Source organism: Dermacentor andersoni, chromosome 6 (assembly GCF_023375885.2).
Source record: "Dermacentor andersoni chromosome 6, qqDerAnde1_hic_scaffold, whole genome shotgun sequence".
Taxonomy (NCBI): Eukaryota; Metazoa; Arthropoda; class Arachnida; order Ixodida; family Ixodidae; genus Dermacentor; species Dermacentor andersoni.
This window is the reverse complement of record NC_092819.1, coordinates 167,452,219-167,476,063: the sequence shown is the minus strand read 5'-3', so window position 1 is coordinate 167,476,063 and position 23,845 is coordinate 167,452,219. Positions and strand designations below refer to the sequence as shown.

The 23,845-nt window shown below is 48.4% G+C and overlaps 1 protein-coding gene across 5 annotated transcripts in view; it reads left to right on the top strand.

Annotated features, from left to right (window-relative positions):
• LOC126523413 (solute carrier family 41 member 1-like) overlaps positions 1-23,845 on the top strand; it is a 474,589-nt gene that overhangs the window by 68,133 nt on the left and 382,611 nt on the right. The window contains exon 2 of one of the 5 annotated variants that reach the window (XM_055066791.2): positions 19,526-19,567. The exons of the other annotated variants lie outside the window; for them this stretch is intronic. The gene's annotated coding sequence lies outside the window, so the exon portion shown is untranslated. The remainder of the gene's footprint in view (positions 1-19,525; positions 19,568-23,845) is intronic. 5 annotated transcript variants of the gene reach the window in all.

The following is a 23,845-nucleotide window of genomic DNA, read 5'->3' as shown; positions in this document are numbered from 1 at the left end:
GTTGGTCTCGCTGATTCGTTACCGCAAACTGTACAGCTCTCCGTATATGCAGACGACATTTGCATATGGGCTTCAGGCGTGACACGTGTACAAGTCCGCGCACGACTTCAGAAAGCCTCAACGGCTGTGTCAAGATACCTAAGAAGACAAGGCCTGGAGCTTTCTGCTGAGAAATGTGCAGTCGTTGCTTTTACTCGTAAATCGATGTCCCCGTATGCTTTGCGGATTAATGACCAAATCATACGATATAGACGAACGCACCGATTTCTTGGCGTCATCATTGATAGAGACTTGTCTTGGAGCCCTCACATCTCGTACATGACAAAGCGTTTGGCCGCCATTGTGGACCTTCTTGCGTTTCTCGGCGGGAAGTCCTGGGGCGCAACAGTACCGTCAATGTTGCAACTATATCAAGCACTGTTCTTGGGCTTCCTGCGGTACAGCTTACCTGTAATAGGTAATACTTGTACTACGAATATTCGCAAACTCCAGAGCGTGCAAGCCCAAGCACTCAGGACTTGTCTCGGTCTTCCCAAAACAACGTCATCGATTGCGACAGTGGCCATAGCCAGAGACGCGCCTTTGACAGTCCACATTGATACAGATGTCCTGAGAGCGCACATCCGACACCTGACTCGGATTCCCTCACACCATCTTGCTTGCTTGCCAGCAAAAAGGCCACTTTCAACTTTTGCTAAAACTATTGTAAGACATCAGTCGTACTTGCCATCAGAATTTACGCCCGCTTCACGATTGTCAGATCCATTGTGGTGTCTGCACCGGCCGCAAGTGCAACTGACAATTCCAGGAGTCAGAAAGAAAGCTGGAGCGCCATTACAAGCTTTGAAGCAAGCAACTTTGGAGCACATTCACAACGTGCACAGATTCCGGAAACATATATACACAGATGGCTCAGTAAAACTCAACAGCGCTGCTGCTGCAGTCATCATCCCGGCACAATCTGAGGGAATCAAATTAAGAACTTCATGTGTGACCACATCGACGGGTGCAGAACTCGCGGCGCTCCGTGCTGCACTTGATTTCATTAAGCAGAAACCACCGCAACAATGGACAGTCTTCAGTGACTCCAAGGCAGCCCTTCAGTGCATACGAAGCCCAATGCGCCACGGACCCAATGAACAACTGGCCTCAGAAATTCGGCACATATATAATCAAAGCTATGATAAGGGTCACAACATAATCTTTCAGTGGCTTCCAGGACATTGTAACATCAGCGGGAATGACCAAGCCGACGAAGCCGCCCGATCGGCACATGAAAGTGGTCAACGAGTTTTCATTCCGCTTTCGCGAACAGACGCTGCGGCTGGGCTGCGATTGATGTCCCGTGAGTGTACTTTGCCCCTGTGGGACTCAAATGTTTTCACTATGTGTCGGTTGCGTTCGTTGTCTCCGGACATACGGATGCACCTCCCGCCTGGATTACCACGACGTGAACAGACCATGCTTTACCGTCTGTGGCTAGGCGTTGCCTTTACAAACGCCTATGCTTTCCTCATAGGAATGGCCAACAGCCCCACGTGCGACACATGTAACATCGACGAGACGCTCGCACACATTATCTGTGTCTGCCCGCGATACAGTGCTGAGAGACAAGTGATGTGCAGGGTACTGGACCATCTGGACAATCGTCCACTTTCAGAACTAAAAGCTTTAGGCCAATGCTCCGAAAGAACATCCGCGTTGAAGGCCTTACTCGCGCTATTAACGTTCTTGCGGTCTACGGGGCTTCACGACAGACTCTAAGAATGCCGCCCCCTACCGTTCTGTAGTGTACGCGCTTTGTTCGTGCTTGTCTCCCTTTCTTTCTATCTCCCCCTTCCACTCTATTTCTCTTTTTATCCCTATTAACCCTTCCCCCTGCGCAGGGTAGCCAACCGGAACTACCTCTGGTTAACCTCCCTGCCTTTCTCAGCATTATTTTCTCTCTCTCTCTTAGCATCAGCTAACCGAGCACTCGGTCTTCTTAAGCGTAACCTCAAGCACGCACCTTCACACTTAAAAAAACTTGCTTATATCACGCTGAACCACCCAAAAATTGAATATGCTTCTGCCATATGGTATCCCGATCAAGCATACATAATCAACAACATTGAACCTCTTCAAAACCGTGCTGTTCGCTTCATCTTTTCCGATTATTCACGCTTCACCAGCGTCACATCGTTAAAACAACGTGCCGAGTTGGAATCACTATCACGTCGACGCCAGTTTGCTTGCCTAACCTTATTTCATAAACTTTATTGCCATTCCACGTTTCACGATGACTTCTTTTCACCACCCCCTGCAGTTTTCCCGCGCCGTGACCACGCTAACAAAGTGAAACGCATAATGTGCCGCTCATCGCTCTACGCCAAATCATTTATTTCTCGCACCATAATAGAATGGAATAACCTACCATTACGCATAGCTACTGAAGTTAACTTGCCATCTTTCCAAACCTTGTTGCAAGAAAACGGTTAGTGGTAGCAGGTTAGGTATTAGTTATTGTTATATGCACATTTTGACATATGATGTAGAATGTTCTTGTGTTTTCATGACTAAGTGCATATATTCCTTGTTCATATCTAGTTATATTGTGTTGCTTGTGTGTGGGGGTGTTTATTTCATGTAGTTTTATTTCTTGCGTATATTTCATGGTCGTGCCCCCCCCCCCCCCCCCCGCCTTTGTAATACCCTCGCGTGAGGGCCCTTAGGGGCAATGTAAATAAATAAATAAATAAATAAATAAATAAATATCTCCAAGGCGTCTATAAAACATCAATCTTGTTCATTTTAAGAGTATACTGTCACGCGGTCGGGACGTCAAATAACACAGTAGCAATACTGTGAAACACAAAACTTTTATTGGGCGAACCTGCGCCCACAAAAGAGGCTACACTTATAGCACAACGATAGCGGCGAACACGGTCGGCGATCGTCGAAAATCTGATCAGCGGGTCAAGCGCGTCCGCTTTTATAGAGCAGTCGTCGAATGCTCCAGACTAATCGTTCGGACCCGCGCGCCTTCCAAAGTTCTACACCATTCGCGTCACGCGATGAAATCAGATAACATAAGGTTCGGCGACAACAGACAGCGGATAGAAGCATCGATAACTTTCCAGAAACTTCGGGTACATGCAGGCGCGTCCCACGCTGTGCGATTACATTTGTTAGGTGGCGAAACGTGGTTGCCCGATACAGATAAGTACACGTGTCAATGCCCCCCTCTTAAGAACATCATCCCGATGCTACAAATATAAGAGAGCGAAACACAAAAGGACACTTATTAAACATAACAAAACAACGAAAAGAAACAAAGTCCAAAGGTCAGTTACGCGAAGCCCCAAAGTTCATTAACGCTGGTAGTACGGCTTGAGTCGCACAACGTGGACTATTTCAGGTCGTGAGCGGCGCCGCTGTGATAGCGAAATGCCGTCTGGCACGACCTCATAGTCCAGTGCGCCAATACGTCGGATGATCTTGTACGGTCCGAAATAGCGACGCAAAAGCTTCTCGCTCAGTCCTCGTCGGCGTATAGGGGTCTAAACCCAAACAAGGTCACCGGGTTGGTACTCGACGAAGCGTCGTCGGAGGTTGTAGTGTCGGCTGTCGGTCCTCTGCTGGTTCTTTATTCGCAGGCGGGGGAGCTATCGGGCTTCTTCGGCGCGCTGGAGATAGGTAGCGACGTCAAGGTTCTCCTCGTCAGTGACGTGCGGCAGCATGGCGTCGAGCGTCGTCGTCGGGTTCCTGCCGTAAACCAGCTTGAACGGCGTGATCTGTGTTGTTTCTTGCACCGCCGTGTTGTAAGCGAATGTTACGTACGACAGGACGGCATCCCAGGTCTTGTGTTCGACGTCGACGTACATCGCTAGCATGTCAGCGAGGGTCTTATTCAGCCGCTCCGTAAGACCATTTGTCTGCGGATGGTAGGCGTTGTCCTCCTGTGGCTTGTGTGACTATTTCAGAATGGCTTGGGTGAGCTCCGCTGTAAAGGCCGTTCCTCTGTCGGTGATGAGAAATTCTGGGGCGCCATGTCGCAGCAGGATGTTTTCGACAAAGAATTTCACCACTTCGGCTGCGCTACCTTTCGGCAGTGCTTTAGTTTCAGCGAAGCGGGTGAGGTAGTCCGTCGCCACGACGATCCACTTATTTCCGGTTGTTGACGTCGGAAAGGGTCCCAGCAAGTCCATCCCGATCTGCTGGAATGGTCGGCAAGGAGGCTCGATTGGCTGTAGTAATCCGGCTGGCCTTATCGGCGGTGTCTTGCGTCGCTGACAGTCTCGGCATGTTCTGACATAACGGGTGACGTCGGCGGTCAGGCGCGGTCGATAGTGTCCGGGAAAATCCGAGGTGTCCAGCGGTCGGATCGTCATGTAGGGCGTGCAATACTTCTGGACGAAGTCCGGACGGGACAACAAAAAGGTAGTTGGCGCGGACTGGTGAGAAGTTCTTCTTCACGAGTAGATTGTTTTGAAGCGTGAAGGAAGATAATGCGCGCCTAAATGCCCTCGGGACAACGTCGGTGTGGCCTTCCAAATATTCGACGAGGCCTTTTAGCACCGGGTCTGCCCATTGCTGTTCAGCGAAGCCTTCCGCATTTATCATTCCAAGGTAGGCGTCGTCATTCTCGTCGTCTTGCGGCGGCGGGTCAATGGGGGCGCGCGATAAACAATCGGCATCGGAGTGTTTTCGTCCGGACTTGTAGGTTACAGTGATGTCGTATTCTTGTAGTCTGAGGCTCCACCACGCCAGTCGTCCTGAAGGATCCTTTATATTCGCTAGCCAACACAATGCGTGATGGTCACTGACGACTTTGAATGGCCTGCCATAAAGATAAGGGCGAAATTTAGCTGTAGCCTAAACGAAGGCGAGGCATTCCTTTTCGGTCGTAGAATAGTTGCCTTCCGCTTTTTACAGCGACCGGCTAGCGTAAGCTATCACTTGTTCGACTCCGTTTCTCCTCTGGACTAGAACGGCACCGATGCCTAGGCTACTGGCGTCAGTATGGATTTCTGTATCGGCGTACTCGTCGAAGTGCGCAAGTACCGGCGGCGACTGCATGCGTCATTTGAGTTCTTCAAATGCGTCGGGCTGCGGCGTTTCCGACTTGAACTCAACATCACATTTAGTTAGACGTGTCAACGGCTCGGCGATGCGTGAAAAGTCCTTGACAAAGCGCCTGTAGTAGGCACACATTCCAAGGAATCTACGCACTGCCTTCTTGTTGATGGCTTGCGGAAACTGTGCGATGACAGCTGTCTTTTGCGGGTTGGACGGACACCAGATTTGCTGATTACGTGGCCTAGGAACAGACGCTCATCGTAAGCGAAGCGGCATTTTTCCGGCTTCAGAGTAAGCCCTGACGACTTGATGGCCTCTAGTACTGTCGCAAGCCGCTTGAGGTGATCGTCGAAATTGTCGGCGAAGACGACGACGTCATCCAAGTAAACGAGACAGGTCTGCCACTTCAATCCTGCTAACACCGTGTCCATGACGCGCTGGAACGTTGCAGGCACCGAGCACAGTCCGAATGGCATAACCTTGAACTCGTAGAGGCCGTCTGGGGTGATGAAGGCCGTCTTTTCGCGATCTCTTTCGTCGACTTCTATTTGCCAGTAGCCAGACTTGAGGTCCATCGACGAGAAGTATTTAGCGTTGCAGAGCCGATCCAATGCGTCGTCTATTCGTGGGAGGGGGTATACGTCCTTCTTCGTGATCTTGTTCAGACGACGATAATCGACGCAGAAACGTAGGGTTCCGTCCTCTTTCTTTACCAGGACAACAAGCGATGCCCACGGGCTTTTCGACGGCTGGATGATGTCGTTGCGCAGCATTTCGTCGACTTGTTCTCTTATAGCTGCACGTTCTCGCGGTGAAACTCGGTAAGGGCTCTGGCGGAGTGGTCGAGAGCACTCCTCGGTGATCATGCGATGCTTGGCGACTGGTGTTTGTCGAATCCTCGATGACGTCGAAAAGCATCCTTTGTATCGTCGGAGCAGACTTCTGAGCTGCTGCTGCTTAATCACGGGGAGACTTGGATTAATGTCGTAGTCTGGTTCGGGAACCATCGTCGTCGGGGTAGATGCGGCGGAATCCGAGAGGACAAACGCATTACTGGTTTCCAGAATCTCCTCGATGTACGCGACCGTCGTGCCCTTGTTGATGTGCTTGAACTCCTGGCTGAAGTTTGTCAGCAATACTTCAGTTTTCCCTCGATGAAGTCGAGCGATCCCTCTTGCGACGCAAATTTCACGGTCTAGCAGTAGACGTTGGTCGCCTTCGATGACGCCTTCTACGTCAGCGGGTGTTTCGGTGCCGACCGAAATAACTATGCTGGAGCGAGGTGGGATGCTCACTTGGTCTTCGAGCACACTCAAGGCGTGGTGAATACGAGGGCTCTCCGGCAGTATCGATTTATCTTCCGACAGCGTTATTGACTTCGACTTCAGGTGGATGATTGCGCCGTGTTGGTTCAGGAAGTCCATACCGAGAATGACGTCTCGTGAACACTGTTGGAGGATAACGAAGGTGACAGGGTAAGTCCGGTCGTGAATGGTAATTCTTGCCGTGCACATTCCTGTGACGGAGTAATCAGCCCCTGTGTCCACTAAGGCGGTGACTGCGTGGCCGTCGAGAAGCACGTCGAGGTCGGTGGTTCTTTGTCTGGCGTTGCAGTTAGGTCTCGGCGTCGGATCGCGGCTGCGTCGTGTTGAAATGAAGCTGGAACGTCGCGTCGTCAGGTCGTCTTTCGTCGTCGTATTCTTTGTTTCCAGACTTCGTCGGGTCGGCGGCGTGTCGTTATTATGTCGTCGAGGTAGTTTCTTCGGTGTCTTCGTCGGCTGCGGAGGATCTTCGTCAGTTCGACGAACAGCAACCGCACCTCCATCGGTTGCTGCTTTTAGTTTTCCGGATACGGGATCGCTGACCGGCCCCGGGCTGGGCCAGTGTGTGGTCGGCGCTGCGGCGACAGGTAGCAGCCTGGTGATGGCGAACGCGACGGTCGTCGAGAGCTCCACTGAGTAGCGGCGAGGTAGTCGGCGATATCGCGAGGGCGTTCACCTTGCTGCGGGCGCGGAGCGTTCACGGCGAAACCTCGCAGTCCCATCTCCCGGTATGGGCATCGTCGGTAGACGTGACCCGCTTCTCCGCAGTGGTAGCAGAGCGGGCGGTGCTCAGGAGCGCGCCAAACGTCTGTCTTCCTCGGGTAGCTGCGCTGGGCGACGGGTGGGCGTGCTGGCGGCGGCGGTGGTGGTCGACGGAATTGCGGCATTACGGGGCCCTGGCGCGGTCGTGGAGGGGGACCCTGACGGCTAGCGACGGCGGCATAGGTCATCGCTTGCGGCTGAGGCGATTCAGGGGCTACTCCGAGTTGTTGTTGGAGCTGCTCACATACGGCGTCGGCAATCGAAGCCACTTGAGGCTGTGATGATGGGAACAGCTTCTGTAGCTCCTCCCGCACAACAGCTCGGATAGTCTCGCGTAGGTCGTCGGTCGCCAGTGGCTGAACTCCGGCGTAGTTTCTCGAGTTCGTGCGGCGGTCGAATTGCCGGTTTCGCATCTCGAGTGTCTTCTCGATGCTGGTGGCCTCGCGAAGAAACTCGTCGATGGTCTTCGGTGGGCTTCGTACCATTCCGGCAAAAAGTTCCTCCTTCACACCACGCATGAGTAGGCGGACTTTCTTCTCCTCGGGCATTTCAGGGTCGGCGTGGTGGAAGAGAGGGCTCATTTCCTCCGTGAAGATCGCGGTTGTCTCATTAGGTAGCTGCACCCAGGTTTAGCGCTTGGTCTCCTTCTCGGCGCACGACGCTTGCGAATGTCTGCAGGAAGCCGCTACAGAAAAGTTCCCAGGCCGTTAAGGTGGCTTCTCGGTTCTCGAACCACGTCCTGGCTGCGTCTTTCAATGCGAAGAAGACATGTCGCAATTTGTCGTCGCTGTTCCAGTTGTTAAACGCAGCGACTCTCTCATACGTCTCAAGCCGCTTTCCGGGTCCTCGAAAGTTGAACCGCGGAACGTCGGAGGCTCCCTGGGCTGCTGCAGCACGACGGGGGATGCTGGGGCTGCCATTGGGGTGGACTTGGTGGCGATCTTCCTAGTCGTCTCAGGCAAAAGTCCGTGCTCCGGGGGCAGTCCTTGCAGCCTGCGGCTACCTCGCTGATTCTTGGCGACGTTGGTGTCTTCCGCGTGAGGACTTGGGTCACGGCTTTGTGGGGGCGTCCGGTACATGAACGCAAAGCACCTACACCAGATGTCACGTGATCGTGACGTCAAATAACACTGTAGCAATACTGTGAAACACAAAACTAACTTTTATTGGGCGAACCTGTGCCCACAAAAGAGGCTACACTTATAGCACAACGATAGCGGCGAACACGGTCGGTGATCGTCGAAAATCTGATCAGCTAGTCAAGCGCGTCGGCTTTTATAGAGCAGTCGTCGAATGTTCCAGACTAATCGTTCGGACCCGCTTGCCTTCCACAAAGTTCTACACCATTCGCGTCACGCAATGAAATCAGATAACATAAGGTTCGGCGACAACAGACAGTGGATAGAAGCATCGATAACTTTCCAGAAACTTCGGATACATGCAGGCGCGTCCCACGCTGTGCGATTACATTTGTTAGGCGGTGAAACGTGGTTGCCCGATACAGATAAGTACACGTGTCAATACAATAGGCCCACTTTGAACAATTACAATATTGTATTCTTTATTTCTGAGCAACAGAATAATAGGCGGGACTCCTGAGCTTCTTCCTTATATTGAGATTTCAAATAAATCTTATAAAACATATATCCCCTTAAAAAACTGCTCTGAAGAGTCTGTACATTTTAACTTTTACCTTTAAGTTTAACCCTGTCTTCCAAATTAGGTGAATGTTCCACGAATCATTTCTCTCTTATGTAATTATATAGGAGCTCTTCAACGCGTCAAAATTTGAAAATTTGTTGACAAGCGCTCGATCTCCACCTATTATTTGTGACGATTTTACCGCACAGAACGAAGTCTGGGGCAATTTAGGTACATGTGCCCGTGGTGCTAAGCTGGCGAAGCTTCTTGCAAGATACAACATAGAGCCCTTGAACGATGGCGGCATAACATACCTGAAAAACTCACTGTTTGCTAGCTTGACGTCACATTTGCATCAAGTCAAGTTGTCCCTATGTTAGGCTGGTGTACAGAATACGAGATTCGAGGTAGCCATCACTACCCTATCCTAATTTCTGTCCTTCATTTTTGAATGTCGCCCAGAAAAGTAAAACTGAAGTCGGTAGACTGGGGAACTTACACAGCAGCCGGAGACAGGGATCACAGCCTCGACTACGAATGCAGAATTAATCCCGCAATAGCTCACTGCCTCAACAAAGTACCCGCTCTGCCACTAAGCATTGTAATGCACCTACTAACGAGGAAGAATTCGAAAAGTCATGTGCCATTCGAAGGCGTGCCGAAACGAAGGCTGTGCGTACTAAGAATATCAAATACCTGAGAACTCGTCGACGGGTACAAAGACACATACGGCGTTAGCTCACCAAACTGAGCCGAAATCGTGGAGGGACTTTTGTGAGACGCTGGACCTACGAAACCCGCTGAGCAAAATCTGGCCAGTTGTCAGAGGCATTCGCAAAGAGCCGCGGCAGTTTTACCCTTTTATCGCACTGTCACTACATCAGCGCCCATCGCTGAAAGAGCTGGCAGAGCAGTACTGTAGGCTCAATTCCAGTGAGGCAAAACATTCTCTAAATATTTCTAGTCATCAGCCTAGCCCACCTCGGACTACCCTTCGTGACTTAGAATTACCATTTACAATTGAAAAAAAAATTATGTGGTATTACGTGCCCCAACCACGATCTGTTTATGAGGCATGCCGTAGTGGGGGACTCCGGAAACTTGCACTACCTGGAGTTCTTTAACGTACACCAAAACCTAAGCACACAGGTGTTTTCGTATTTCGCCCTCATCGAAATGCGGCCGCCATGGCCGGGATTCAATCCCGCGACCTCGTGCTTTGCAGCCCAACACCATAGACAACAAAGCAGCGACGGTGGGTTATAATTTAGAATTGCAGAGCTCACGGCAGCAATCGGCGACATAAACATGCGATCACCACCGCGCCACGACGGTATGAGTTATGAATCGCTCGCAGATCTTTGCCGCACATCTCGCCTACGTCTTCTGGAGTACTACAACGCCTCATGAATAAATGGGGAGATTCCTACGGAATGGAGCTTGCGAAAGTTGTTGCTCTACTGAAGCCACAACAGGCAACAAATTACGCCTCCTTCACACCCATATCTCTGCTTAGTTGCGTAAGGAAGCTATTCAAAAAATAATTCACAAACGAATAAAGTGGTACTTGGAAACTACGAAAGTTTACTCGGAGGAAATGAATGGCTTTCGTCAAAATAGGTCCGCAATTGATGTCATTGCCTTGCTCTCATCAGTTGAAGAGGAATTGGTTGGTGGAAACACACGTACTGCATTATTTTTCGACATTAAGGCAGCCTGTAAGGCTATTTACAATAAAGCAATACTTGACGCTTTGGAAACCCTTGGTCGTGGAGGACAGCTTTACGCATGGATTGCAGACTATCTTCAAGGATGCCAACTTCTCATGTGATCGCCCCATGGCGCGTTACGCCGTCGAGAAGAGAGCCACAAGGAGCTGTGTTAAGCCCGATATTATTAAGCTTAATCCTCATCAGTTTCAAAACAGCCCCGTGACGTCAGCATCACACTGTATGGCGACGACAGCTGCAGTTGGAGCGCGGCGCGTTACGGCAATAACACCCAATGTCCCCAAAGAGTGCTGACAAATATGTCTCGACCTGCCCAAACTCACGCACGGAGTTTTCGTGCCCTCTGCAGGGCAACGATTCTCATTTCCTCTTTAGCGGGCGACATCATCTGCGTCAGCTGAGCTATGTGGCATTGGGGAGGCCCTTGTGTATGTACTTCGAGAGCTGCCGCAAAAGATATAGGTGATATTCGTGGATTCTAAAGCAGCCCTACAAAGTATTGGAACAGGCACAACCGTTTTAATAACCAACCTGTAGCATTTGACATTTCCTATCTTCACCACAAGGCTAAGATTGCTGGGCACTGCACCACGTTCCAGTGGATACCTGGCAATGCCGGTGTTTTGGAAACGAAAAGAAAAAAATTCGAGCCCGAAATGGACTCGAATACCGTAATTTCAGAATAATACTTTTCCCAAAGCCGACGCTTCGATCATGGCAAAAAAAATATGCCTATCAAGAAAAAGACCCCCTCTGGAAGCTGCCGCTTGACCAAGATAGTTTTCTTCATTATATTGATCCAGAAGTGAGATCGAAAATTCCACGACCATTTTCTCGGCACTTAGAGGCATTGTACCAGCGTCTTCGACTAAACGTGGTATACACGAACAATTATGGCTATGGTGTTGGGCTGCTGAGCACGAGGTCGCGGGATCGAATCCCGGCCACGGCGGCCGCATTTCGATGGGGGCGAAATGCGAAAACACCCGTGTGCTTAGATTTAGGTGCACGTTAAAGAACCCCAGGTGGTCAAAATTTCCGGAGTCCTCCACTACGGCGTGCCTCATAATCAGAAAGTGGTTTTGGCACGTAAAACCCCAAATATTAATTATTACGAACAATTATCTCTACCGCATAGGACGCACCACCTATTCTTACTGTGTTAACTGTGGCAGCTTCGAGACAAGGAGCCCATATTACTTGAATGCCCCGCGTACAGCGAGGAGAGCCAATTTTTAGAGCGACAAATAGAAATGATTTGCCACGATCCATTAACGTTACCCAGCATCTTAGACCCAATGCTCGGCCCTTCAATACAGTGGCGGGTTTGGGATTTCCTTTTCGAAGGCTTGTCAGAAATTGGACTAATCGGAAAACTTTAACGATTCAACATTTCATATAGGAAAGCCTAAGTTTACCCGCCATGTCACCTCTAAATATTAGTATCAGGCGCACTTGCGCAGATATTTACTTTTCCTCTTTTTTTATTATTTTTCCTACTCTCCCCGGGAATCATTTAATCCCATTCCCCATTCATATGCAGAGTAGCATGCCAGCGGTTGTATACGCGCCGGCAATAGTCTCTGTATATTTAATAAAAAGCCTCTCTCTCTCTCTATGTCTCTCTATAAGGAGCATAGACTAATACCTGAAAAGAAATAAGTTCCACGCTATTGCGATATAGTATTTCATAACTCAGCCTACATTTTCTTCTTTTCATTGGAAAACACAACGAAGTTTCTTGGTGGATGCTTGTGTGATTAGATACTGGGAAGCGTGTGTATAGCAGTGCTGGGTCTACGTAGCCATGCTGCATTCTATTGTGTAGTATCGACGTGCTTGCGCGCAATCCTTACTGGTAGTAATCATGAAATGGCGTCTCGAAGTATATGCAATGTATGATGGTCGCAAAGGCATCAGCAACACTACAGAGGCAACTAGAGACAGCAGCAGTTGGGCGAATCATCAACAGCTCGAAAGGAGAAGACTCGTACGAAGCGCCGGTATTACACGCGCCGTTACCACTGGTTAACAAATGTACAGTGCTCAGCGATTGAAACGTGATACTAGGACAACATGGCGGCCGGTACATTCTTGTGCCGCCGGTGAGTGCTGGTGGCACTGAGATGATGTACTTTTATGTCACATGAAAGCGATAATCTTTTTCATGCATCACGACTGCATTCGGCCACACAGCGATCACCCGTGGCGCAAAAATCGCCGGCCACCATGCTGTCCGAGTATTGCGTTTCGATCGCTGAGCACTGTACCTCTTAGAAATGTGGCTCTTGTACGCACCTGTTTATCCAGTGTGCTAATCGTCGGCAATATGCCAATTACCTCGTGGGTTCAATCGACTTTGTGTTACAATATATATGATTGCTTTCATGAATAGTCGATGGTCACTTTTCATTTAATATTTATTGTAACTATATATCTAAACCAAGTTTAGGAAGCAAAAGAATAATGGCGCATTCTTGGCAGCACTTTACAAATAATTTATCCTTCGCGAATAAATGAAGACAGGCTGCTGACCATGTCATAGGCGGTACTGTACTTGAAAGTCATCAAGTAATCACAATATCAGGTAATTGAAAGAGAAACAGGACCTAAATACTACTAAGAATGGCGTTGTGCCCGCAGCCATGTGCGGACCACGCTTCAGTGAGGTAATGGTTTTAGGCAGAATCAGACCGTGCGTGAGGTAATGGAAGCGTACCACCAGGGGGGTGTAGCCGCAGTAGGCATTCGATTGTGGCTAATATGCTTTCCTTTGCGTTTTTTTCATTTCTGTGCTTCCACCCCACAAAAGGAAAAAAAAAAAGACATTGTTGGGGCGCAGCGAATAGTCGCACGGTGAAAGTTCGATTTTGTTGCTTCTTCTTTTGCGGAAAGTAATGGGCCACGGGGCCGTTCGGTTGCCGGAAACTCTTATTATATTGTTGCGATAGCAATTATATGGACGCTCCAGGCGCATTCTTGCCGACGCCCTCATGGTGTGTAAAAAGACCAAGGCCGATAACGTCGTGGCCGCGCGCCGCATGCTGTATGTGCGAGTGAAAACCTAGATGGGAGCTGGCATGGGTGAGCTGACGATGGTGGCTCAGTCTTGTGTGCGCAAGGGAGAAAAGCGGGGAGGAAGCGCGCCGCCTTCCGTAGCGCGTGATACATCAGGAGTAGCGGAGGGAGGGGAGGAGGTGGGGGGGCAAGCCTTAGGATTCTGTGATCTGTGAATTTCTGTGATTGCGCAACATGTTTATTTGCCTTGATTGCGATAGCAAATTAGTAGACAGCTAAAAGAAGTAAGAATGGTAGCTTTATCGGCCGTATAAACTTGCAAAAACTCACTTACTAAGTGCATTAATAAGCATGCTGTCAGCGCGCACAAGCAAACATGAGCACATCACACTCAATGAGCGTGGACACTCGCTGCAAAACACTGGACACTGGCGCGAGCGAGCGCGGCAGCAGCAGCGAGCGAAGTGACGTTCGTGCGGTCGATCACTTCAACGCAAGAGCGGCGAGAACACTTTGCGCACAAAGCTGTACGAGCCGTCTTCAGATCTCTTTCAAGATACGGCGCGCGCGACCGTGCAAAGTACGCATTTGTTGGCGAAATCGAAGCCGCCTCCCCCCCCCCCTCCCTCGCGCGCAGCCTCCGCTTTCCTCCATGTGGGCGTCGATAGAGTCACTGGAAAAAATTTCAGAGTACCGCAAAGGTCGGGATTTGACTGGCAACACTGAGCGGCCACCGCCATATACCTTCCAAGCCGACTGCGTCGCGGGAAGGCTGCCGTGTTGGAAGAGCTTGATATTCGGTGACACATCGGGTTGAGTGTTTGCTGAAGTACAAATACTTTGTGCCCGGAAATAATGATTGCTAAGAACGAAAATTAAATGTTATGTTGTGCGAAGTAATGCAGCCGGTGGTTGTTTTGCACGCCGATCGTGTTTACTGCTGGAACTGTGCTACGATTGTGGGCAGCAGCTTAGCGCTGCTATCGGGAGCTTATGCACGCGCTTTTTTTTCCCCTTCCGCGGAGCGAGCTACGAAAGGAACATTTCGTTACTTCAAGCCGGAATGAGGCAAGCTTGTGCTTTTGGGCATGAACATCGTGGACCGCCGTCGGCTTCTATTGAATGTTTCCAAGCAGGACGAAACTAAGACCTGACAATGTCACAGGCACGTACATTCATTGTATAATTCCACAAGCTAAATCGGATACATCTAATTAAGTTTGTAAACGAATACCGCGCGTTCTCGATTCTGCAGGGCGACTTTGTCCGCCGTATACGCACGACACACTGCGACTGCCATGTGCACACCGGTGTACGTTTGGCCGTGATAGTAAGACGATCTGTGCACAGCAGGCGTAAAAACCAACTTCGATGACCATTTTGCGCACTAAATCTTGTGGAAGGCCAATATGAGCCATTTGCGTGATTACAGCAACGTACATGTACTTCTGTACACTGATAATGAGCGAGAGTTTGCTACATTGCGATTTATGAACGCGGCTGTCTAGTGCGTTCATGAGCGGCTACTCTTCTCAACTTATTTATGACTGTTTTCTTAGACTTCCAAGATTTGCTGCCTGTGTAAAAAAAAAAGCAGGAACACCCGCTGGTGATGCAGCACTTCTTTTTTCTAAGTTACATAGGCGATGTATAAAATTCTTGCGCTTTTAGAGCGACTTATGTAACATGCATAGTGAAAGAGTGAAACTAAAGCTACTGGGTGTTCTGTTGTTTTGTATTTCTTGTTATGCATCAAGCACATTATTTGTGTATGCACAGTAGCATTTCAACATAATATGTATGCTGACTTCAGTTCATTGCATGTGCTCGGCTTACAAGCTCAAAATTTGCAGCATGTGTTGTGACTATCACCTGGCCATTGGTTTCAAGCTCGAAATGCGTATGTATAAATGAGCAAAGGATAAGTGGAAAAAAGGAAGTATCATGGGCCTCGTATTGACCACGTTTTTATTGACTACGATCATCACGATCTGAGAAAAACAAGTGCCATATGGGTCGAGTGACTCGAGGCGAGAGCGCGCTCACGTGCGCGGAGAAATCATGCAAATACCTGGTGCACGTGAGGACGCGGAATTCTCGCGCGACAAGTGTGCCTTCGCGTGCCACGAGCACGGAATAACCGCGTGTGTTGAGCAACAAACGCGTACACGTGTACCCGCGTCAAGAGTGCAAGACGGGAACGATCCCTGCAATGAACTCCTATTTTCGTAGCATCGCTAACACTGCGTGCACTTCGCTTAAATATCTTATAAAACAGTGCCGAAAAGCACAAGCAAGGTGTACTTATACCCCGCACACGCGGGTGTTTTTTGTAGGCTTGAAGTTCTCCCGGCCGATTTTGTGTAACCACGCAGAACGACGATCTCGGCCATCTTTCCCGGTCGGAATCTAGAAAAAAATCTTTCCAGACTCAGTTCGGTTGCTGCATCCGAAGGTGCAGCAGGCAGGCAGGATTTCCTTGCAGTCAAATGCGAGCGCGACAATTAGAAAACACAAAAAAAAAAAACTTAGGGAACCTGCGCTGCCTGCGCTCTAACTCAGCCGGCCCGCCCGGCGCTTGGAAGGTATATGGCACCCCAGAGGTCACATGGTACGGTTGGGCCAATGAGCGCGTCGGCGGCGCGGGGAAAACGAATGCGGTACTCTGAAATTTTTTCCAGTGACTCTAGGCGTCGACTTACAGAGTCGCCATCTGTCGGAAGCGCCTCTCTTGCGTAGTATCAGGGAAACGCGGCGCGCTCCTCATAGGTTTGGCTGCCGGCACTCAATAAGAACACCACGCTCCCGCGTGGTGTTTTTACTCCTGGATGTTTATGTAAGTACTCTCGAAACGAAGGAAGTTCTTTAGTGCCAAAATAATAATTTTGGGCGAACAGAAAGCACAGAACGGCTTGCAGGCATACTAGCTCTTTACCGAATACGTACAGTCACCGCCCACTGCACGCGCTCGCCGTGATCGAGTCCCCTGAACCGGTTTCTCGCGTGAAAGGTCGTCAGTGGCTGAGAGCAGACCATGTGAAATGTGTTCTTATAGCGGACTGTCTGTACAACCAAATGGAGCATAGCAGAATGAAGCCTCAGTGCAGCGATCGCACGGGTTCGCAGCGATCGACTGCGCGTCTGGATGCATGTCCGTGCACAATGTTTCGCTTTCGCTGCGGACATGTTTTCGCACGGTGTCGTGAGCTTTAGGCCGCAGCATATGAGCATTTGACAGTACACAAGCGACCATTGCTGCGTGGACACTATCGGAACGGCTCCAAAATAATTTCGTTACAGCTAGAAACTTCGACGTCTACGGCGACTTGTGATGTGCCGTCGTGACGATCCAGTTTTCTTGCATCGTATTTTCTTTTCTTTTCTTCCAAAGTTTTGGACGTTGCAATATCATTATTTCTCAAGTTGCGTCGCATTGTATGTTTATCGGTCTTCTCAGCGAGCGATTACCCGCTGCTCCTTTTTCTCTCCAGTGCATTATTCAGTGTTTGGTGCCACGTCACAAGCATGAGCATATGGAATGCCTCCTTTGTTAATTTGCTTCTTATCATTCCATTTCCATTCCAGTGAACTAGCCGGTATCTAGCGTGCACAAGTTCATAGACCAAAGCTTCATGAATCATGACATGAGACGGGCAGCGCGCGCGGGCGAAAGCCTCGGTGCGCGCTTTGTGCTGCTCACCGGGAACGTCGCAGCTTCGACGTCGTATTAGAAATCTTCCTCGCGGAAGTGCTTGATGCACTCCCGAGTTGTATCCGATGGCTGCTTGCAGGTTCTAAGGCCCAAACAATGAAACGTTACTTTCCTTCGAGCGCTTCCTAACCTTACGTGAGGCCTCTTTACAGCGAAGGACCGATGGAGGAAGCAAGCGTACTCTGAAAGCTTCCTTCGCCCGTCCTCACGTAAGGAGTGGTTGTCGCATGCCTGGGTTCGAGATGATCTCTAAAAAGCTTTACGCGAACACCATTATTCAATAAAAAAATGTATCGTCACACAATATTTAAATTGAAGAGCTAATATAGAGATGCGTGGGTGTTTTTTTTTTCTAGTTTTATTCACTAAACGGAAAAAAAGTACCATATTATAGTGCAAAACTTGATGTGCTCCAGCAACGCTGGCACGCTGCGTCGGGCAAAGCCTAGCAACGTTTTCATGCCGCACGCGTGACTGAAACGAACATGCCTGGCAAGAGGTACCGTGCTCGCGCTTCTCCGCAGGTGGATGACAGTGCGCATGCGCAAGGAAACGTCACGTGGCTATGCGTTGAGGTGAAGCGTTCGTTCAGAGCCAGGAGCGGCGTAAGGACGCATGAAGGTAGCTTCGGAGCTACCTTACGCTGAGGAAGCACAAAGGAAGCCTTCACCGAGGCCCCCTCAGTAAGGAAGCTTTCAGAGTGACATAAGGTGGCCTCATCGCAATGAAGGCTTCCTTACTGAGCTAAGAAAAATTTTATTGTTTGGCCCTAAGTTTCGCGATCCAAGCTTCACACAGCTTCTTGTCCTGCGGGCACGTGTGAAGGCTGACACCAGGCTCCGTTGCCTAAGTCCGGGACTGCGGCACCGAACAGTATGGTCTAGCATGCTGGACGCCTTCAAAGGTAGCCACTATCTATTGTATTGTTTTCAGGTGCTGTCAAGCAAACACCCCGAAGTGGGAAAACCTCCCCACTTAAAGGGACCCTGAAACGATTTTGACGATTTTCTACAAACGTGCTGAGTCGTTAGAGTAGGTCCTTCTGATCATTATTTAATACATCTAAGTGCTCCGCGTAAAGCGTGTAGTTTATTATAAGGTTTTAATAAGGCACATCGCTGCTGATCGCAGCGCACTGCTCGGCGGAATTCGAAGCCGCCCTGCCCATATGACGTAAATCACCCAATTGACGTCAGTGGGGTGAGCTATCCGATCGGCTGCCCAGGGCGCGTGATCGATAATTTTTCCAACTTTATGGTAAACAAATAATGTTCGTAATAGTTTTGCCTGTTACAAGCTAGACAGCTCCGAGAAAACAGACATGTATCGAATAGAGAAAGTCGATTTCCGTATTTACGCTTACGGGTGATCGTTGTCGTCGTCGGGGCCGTCAGGGGAATTCGGCGAGTCTGGTGGTGGCGAATCGCTGCTGCCGTCGTCAGCGTGGAGCGGATTGCGAAAAGCTGTGTCGCTATATGGGTCAAAACCCATCTCCTCGCTCATCCAGCGCAACCGCTTCTCAAGCTCCGGGATCATGACGCGAATGACCATCAACAAAACGATTGCAACGCACGCTGCTTGGATAGCTCTCGCTGCTGATCGACGGCCAAGCAGCTAGCGGAGAGGTTTCGCTCGGGCGGGCTCCAAAGCAACCAGAAGTAGACGATGTGACGTCGCATCGTGACGCAGAACCAGTGAAGACGGAGCTTATCCCCGATCTCTTGGCGAACGAGTTGAGGAGAAAAAACATGGCTAGGGAGGAGAGTAACTTGTAATCGCTTGTAGCTCCCTTAATACGTAAGGCTTCACTTAAATTGTGGTGTGAATGTTCTACTTAAGCTGTACCGTACGCGCCTACAAAATTAGTACGAGCCGTTTCAGGAGCCCTTTAATCAGAACCGCAGCACAGATGAGACTTTAAACTTTCGTTTTCAGCTCGCTTGAGCGATTCCGAAGCAACCGACGCGGCCGCTGTGTGATCGTGAACCCAGAGAACACCTATATAAACTTAGAGAAGGGAGACTGTACCTTCCACAGTGCAACGGAAATAAGAGTAGCGGTAGCGTTGTGAATTAAAGTATGCGACCGAGAGATGGTGCTGGCAAAATCAAAACTAACATCATCATCATTACGTAGTGAACAACATGGCCGCTACGGTAGCGGCTGGTGGGGCTCGTTGCGGTTCTCGCTCGCTGGTTTTGGGCGTTTCGCTACCGCTTTCCGGGCGGTGTTCGTATGTACGGTACTGTGACTACAGATACATTTAATTATTATATCGCCAGGTGACCCAGAGGCCTCAACTAGCAAGAAAACACGTCAGACAAGTAAGCTTACGTTCTTTATTGTCAATCGTCAATGAAGCAATACCTGCCCACAATTTTCGTGCAGGTCAGGTGGAGCTAATGCCGTCAATGACTGACTTTACAACATACAGAAACACAGATAGTAATATATTTAGCGGAATTGAAAGCCGAAATCGAACGAAGTTTTATCATCGTGTTCGGCGTGCCGCTAAAGGAGAAGGAAGCTTCAGGCAACGGTTTTTCGGCTCGGCTACACTCGTACTTGTATTGTGTACAGTGCTGTTTGAAGTGTTTCATACTATGCGTATATTCTCTGCCTTCGCCGCTTTCAGCTAGATTAAAAAAAAGCAACGTAAGAAGTGCTCGGCGAAGATGTACTGTCAGTAAGGTAAGCTCGAGCTGCAATGCCGCATTGTTTTCATAACACATTGGCGATAGGCGCGAAGTGTAGAAAAAATAACGTTATGGTAAATGTTAGATTACTTATAGTCTGTTCTTGATATTTCTGCTGCACATGTAGCCTTCAGGTGCAGGAGTAAAGGCTTTGACACAAGTGGAGTACTCGTAGGGAGGCGACAGTGCGTACAAGGACCTCTGCAAATATTGTGTTTAAACAAGGACACTAAATAAATATATAAGTATACCCAATTAACGCTCACGGATCCTTGGAATATGCAATTGGCGGTTTAATGTTGAAAAAGCATCTCGGTTTCTGTGTTTAAACAGTTCAAAAACGTTACAAGGGGACGAACACTTCAGTTGACTAACAGAGGTGAGCAAGGGAAGCCTCAGCTTGTAGCCAACGTTTCAACAATCAAACACATTTGTGAGGGCCGTGACGAAGTCAAGTTCCTATGCTGAGGCTTCCCTTGCTCGTCCACTGTTGACTGGCTGAATGTTAAGCCAAACTTGGAGTATATTTCAAAAGCTTTTAGTGAACACACTGTCGTCAGGTATGTTATCTGCTGCTTGAAGAGAAAGAAAAAAATTCATTTTAATGATTTGTCATGTTTAAGAAGTATGGGGTAGGCCGGCTGCGTGAAGTTACCTTTTCTAGCCAACTCTTCGGTGCAGGGCTATCCTAGTCACCGATTTCATGAAAATTGTACATGAGCCTTTTCTAGTTAACAAATGAAAATATTGCAATATCGAGATCTAATTCTAATCCTAGGACTTATCGTCTTAACAACGTTACCTTAGATTTCGTCATGTCCTATAACTATATTGGTGTACACATTACAAATAACTTGGATCAATATAGAGTATGTAATTAACAATGCTATTCACCTGCTCGGGCACTTACACTGCAACTTTTCCAAAGTCTACTTTAACATTACACCTGACCCGCCGTGGTTGCTCAGTGGCTATGGTGTTAGGCTGCTGAGCACGAGGTCGCGGGATCGAATCCCGGCCATGGCGGCCGCATTTCGATGGGGGCGAAATGCGAAAACACCCGTGTACTTAGATTTAGGTGCACGTTAAAGAACCCCAGGTGGTCGAAATTTCCGGAATCCTCCACTACCGCGTGCCTCATAATCAGAAAGTGGTTTTGGCACGTAAAACCCCATAATCTAATCTAACATTACACCTTTACAAGGCTCTAATACACTCGAAACATGAATACGCACGTGCAGTATAGGAACGTAGCCGCCTTCATCTTATTACTTCCCTTGAACTAGTACAGCATCACTATGCTCGTTTCTAATTATAACAGTACCGGGAGTGTAACCTAAATGAAACCAACCAGGACTTTCTTTTGGTCCCCGCCTATGGACACGCTGTAAGTGACGTTTGTAACAATGGAACACCAACTAGCCCGCACGCAAACCCTGCTTATTCACTTAGCTAACCGCCGCAGTCACTCGTGTTTCACTATTTCATAAAATTTTCCGCCATATCACACTTAACGACAGCTTCATACCGCGACCTCAAGGACATTCCAAACCGCATCGGTCATCGCAATAAGGCAGGAATTGATTCTAGTTAAACGAAGTCTTTCTTTCAATCTTTCATCCCCCGAACACTCCAGGAATGGAACCACCTTCCCTCAAGTATCGTAGACATCATCAATAACAAACTTTTTGGCAAAAGATTAGCTAACATTTTATAATCGAGAGAATCATTGCATTACCAGAACTTACTGCTCTTGTTTGTTTGTTTTACTCTGCTGCTTTGTAGCCATTCCCCTCTTTCGTGGCATATCGCCCTGAGCGTACTTTAAATAAAAAAGAGAATAATAAAGTGAAGAGTGACTGCTAGAGTTTGTCAACATGAAGCATAATTTCCACAAAATTGCACTGGGCGGTTTTGAAGGTTTTAAAATTCTTTGCAGCTTCATATAACAAATTAACGCTATGGGGAGCATGTGATACTTGGTGGTCAGGCCCGTCAATCTGATTTGCAAATAGCAGATGTCAGAGTTGGTGCATTAGCAAGTAGGAGCTTGCTACATTGTTTCTGTTCTAGTCGTCATGGCTGTAATGACGAGAAAAGAAACAAGTTGGGACTCAACATGTTACTTCTCCGATTGTCACAAAACGCCCTTAAGAGCAAGTAAGCTTGTATGTCAAATTTTAGCCTTCCTGCTGGGTACGATACAAAACTGTAGGCTGTTACTTTCTTGATAGGGCTCACAACCCTCTATGTGGTAAACTTGCAAGCATTTTATGGTCAGCCACCTAGTTCAAGAGGACCTGTTGTCATTATGGAGACTGCTGAGCTTCTTATGGCTTGGCGTGGACCGCTTGCAGAGCAATAATCTCTCTTTTGTCCATCTTCCTGAAAAGAAAAATTACGAAACCATGGCAAACATGCAAGCAGAAAAGGGCGAAACAAAACTTATTCAAATAAATGAACAAATCACGGTTCTAGTTGAAGTGTTCAGAAACATACCTTGCGAGGATTCTGGCTCTTTGCTGACGCATTAACTGTTGGCTTGTACGTCCAGAGACAATAGAGTTTAAAGGAGTGATCCGAAGGAGGAGAACTATGAGCAGCGTCTTGGATGCTGTAGTAGAAAGAAAAAAGGGCCTCAATTACTATGGCGGAAGTGTAGGTGAGTTTGCAATTCATGTACGACTGAGAACACTGCACAAAATGCTTCATGACAGAAAAGCACACACACACACAACACTGTTTTGAGTCGGCATTTGTTTCAATGGTGTCCTTGTGTGGGCTGTGCTTAGTGAAGCCTCGATTAGACGAAATTTTTTGTCAGGCACTAGGTAATAAACGGAGCAATTTTGTCATGTACCAAATGCAATTAACCCAAATGCAACCCAACTGCGCTAATATGCAGTGAATTTATCACAGCGTATCATTTATGCAGAAACAGCCAAAAGTATTTAATATTTATGCTGTACTCCGTGTTGGGAATTTTCGCAACGTGGCGAAATGAAAAGAGCTTTGTTTGAATTTCATTTGAAGAGCGATAACTTTATAATTATTATTTTCCACTTTTAAGAAATGACTACCGGAATCTGTTTTTCCGCCTCGCACGCAAAGAAATTCAAAGTTGTAAATGCGAAGCAATGCTTTTTTACTCACCGGTGCACACGCAGAGGCTGCAAGGTTCATCCATTTTCGTGGGTAGTTTCCAAACGGACTGTGCTCGGTTCTAGCGGCAAAATTTCAGGCTAGCTAGCACATTTCTTAAAAGCAACACGACATCGCGCGGCCAGACGCAGCGGATCACTAACGACGGAAGCCGTGCATGCAGCTGTTGTGGCAGTGAAACACCACAGCTGATAAAATTCACCGTCTTTAAACACGTTCGCTTGGTGGCAGCTATAGAATTTTGAACGCATAATCTGACTAAGATATTGTTGTTACCAAATTAAAATGAACCTGCGTAATGCTGCTCAAAGAAAACGACCACTCCGTTCGCAAACATTACCGCCGTACAATTTGTATTGATAAACGGCACGTACTGCATTCGGTACCAGTGAGCTGCTGCATGTCGGACGTCAGTGAGATCTCAAAACCTTATTTCAAGTAATAAAACACAGACTTTAATAACAGAAGTACAACACAAACAATTGTCTGCTTATTTAGCAGAATATTTCACGTTAACTACGTTTGACGGTTACAATATGTGCATTTATACATCAAATATTTAGCCGCGTTGAGCACGCCGAGCAGAAAGAAAATGCAAATTAACGTGTGCTACCAAATTACAGTAACTCCACTTGTGCACTTCATGCTGGAACGCGCCACGGTTGATTTTTCGCCCTCTGTGGCGATCGCTGGAACTCGAGAGTGTGCGGGGCCTGGAGAACCGTCATACACGTCACGCCGACG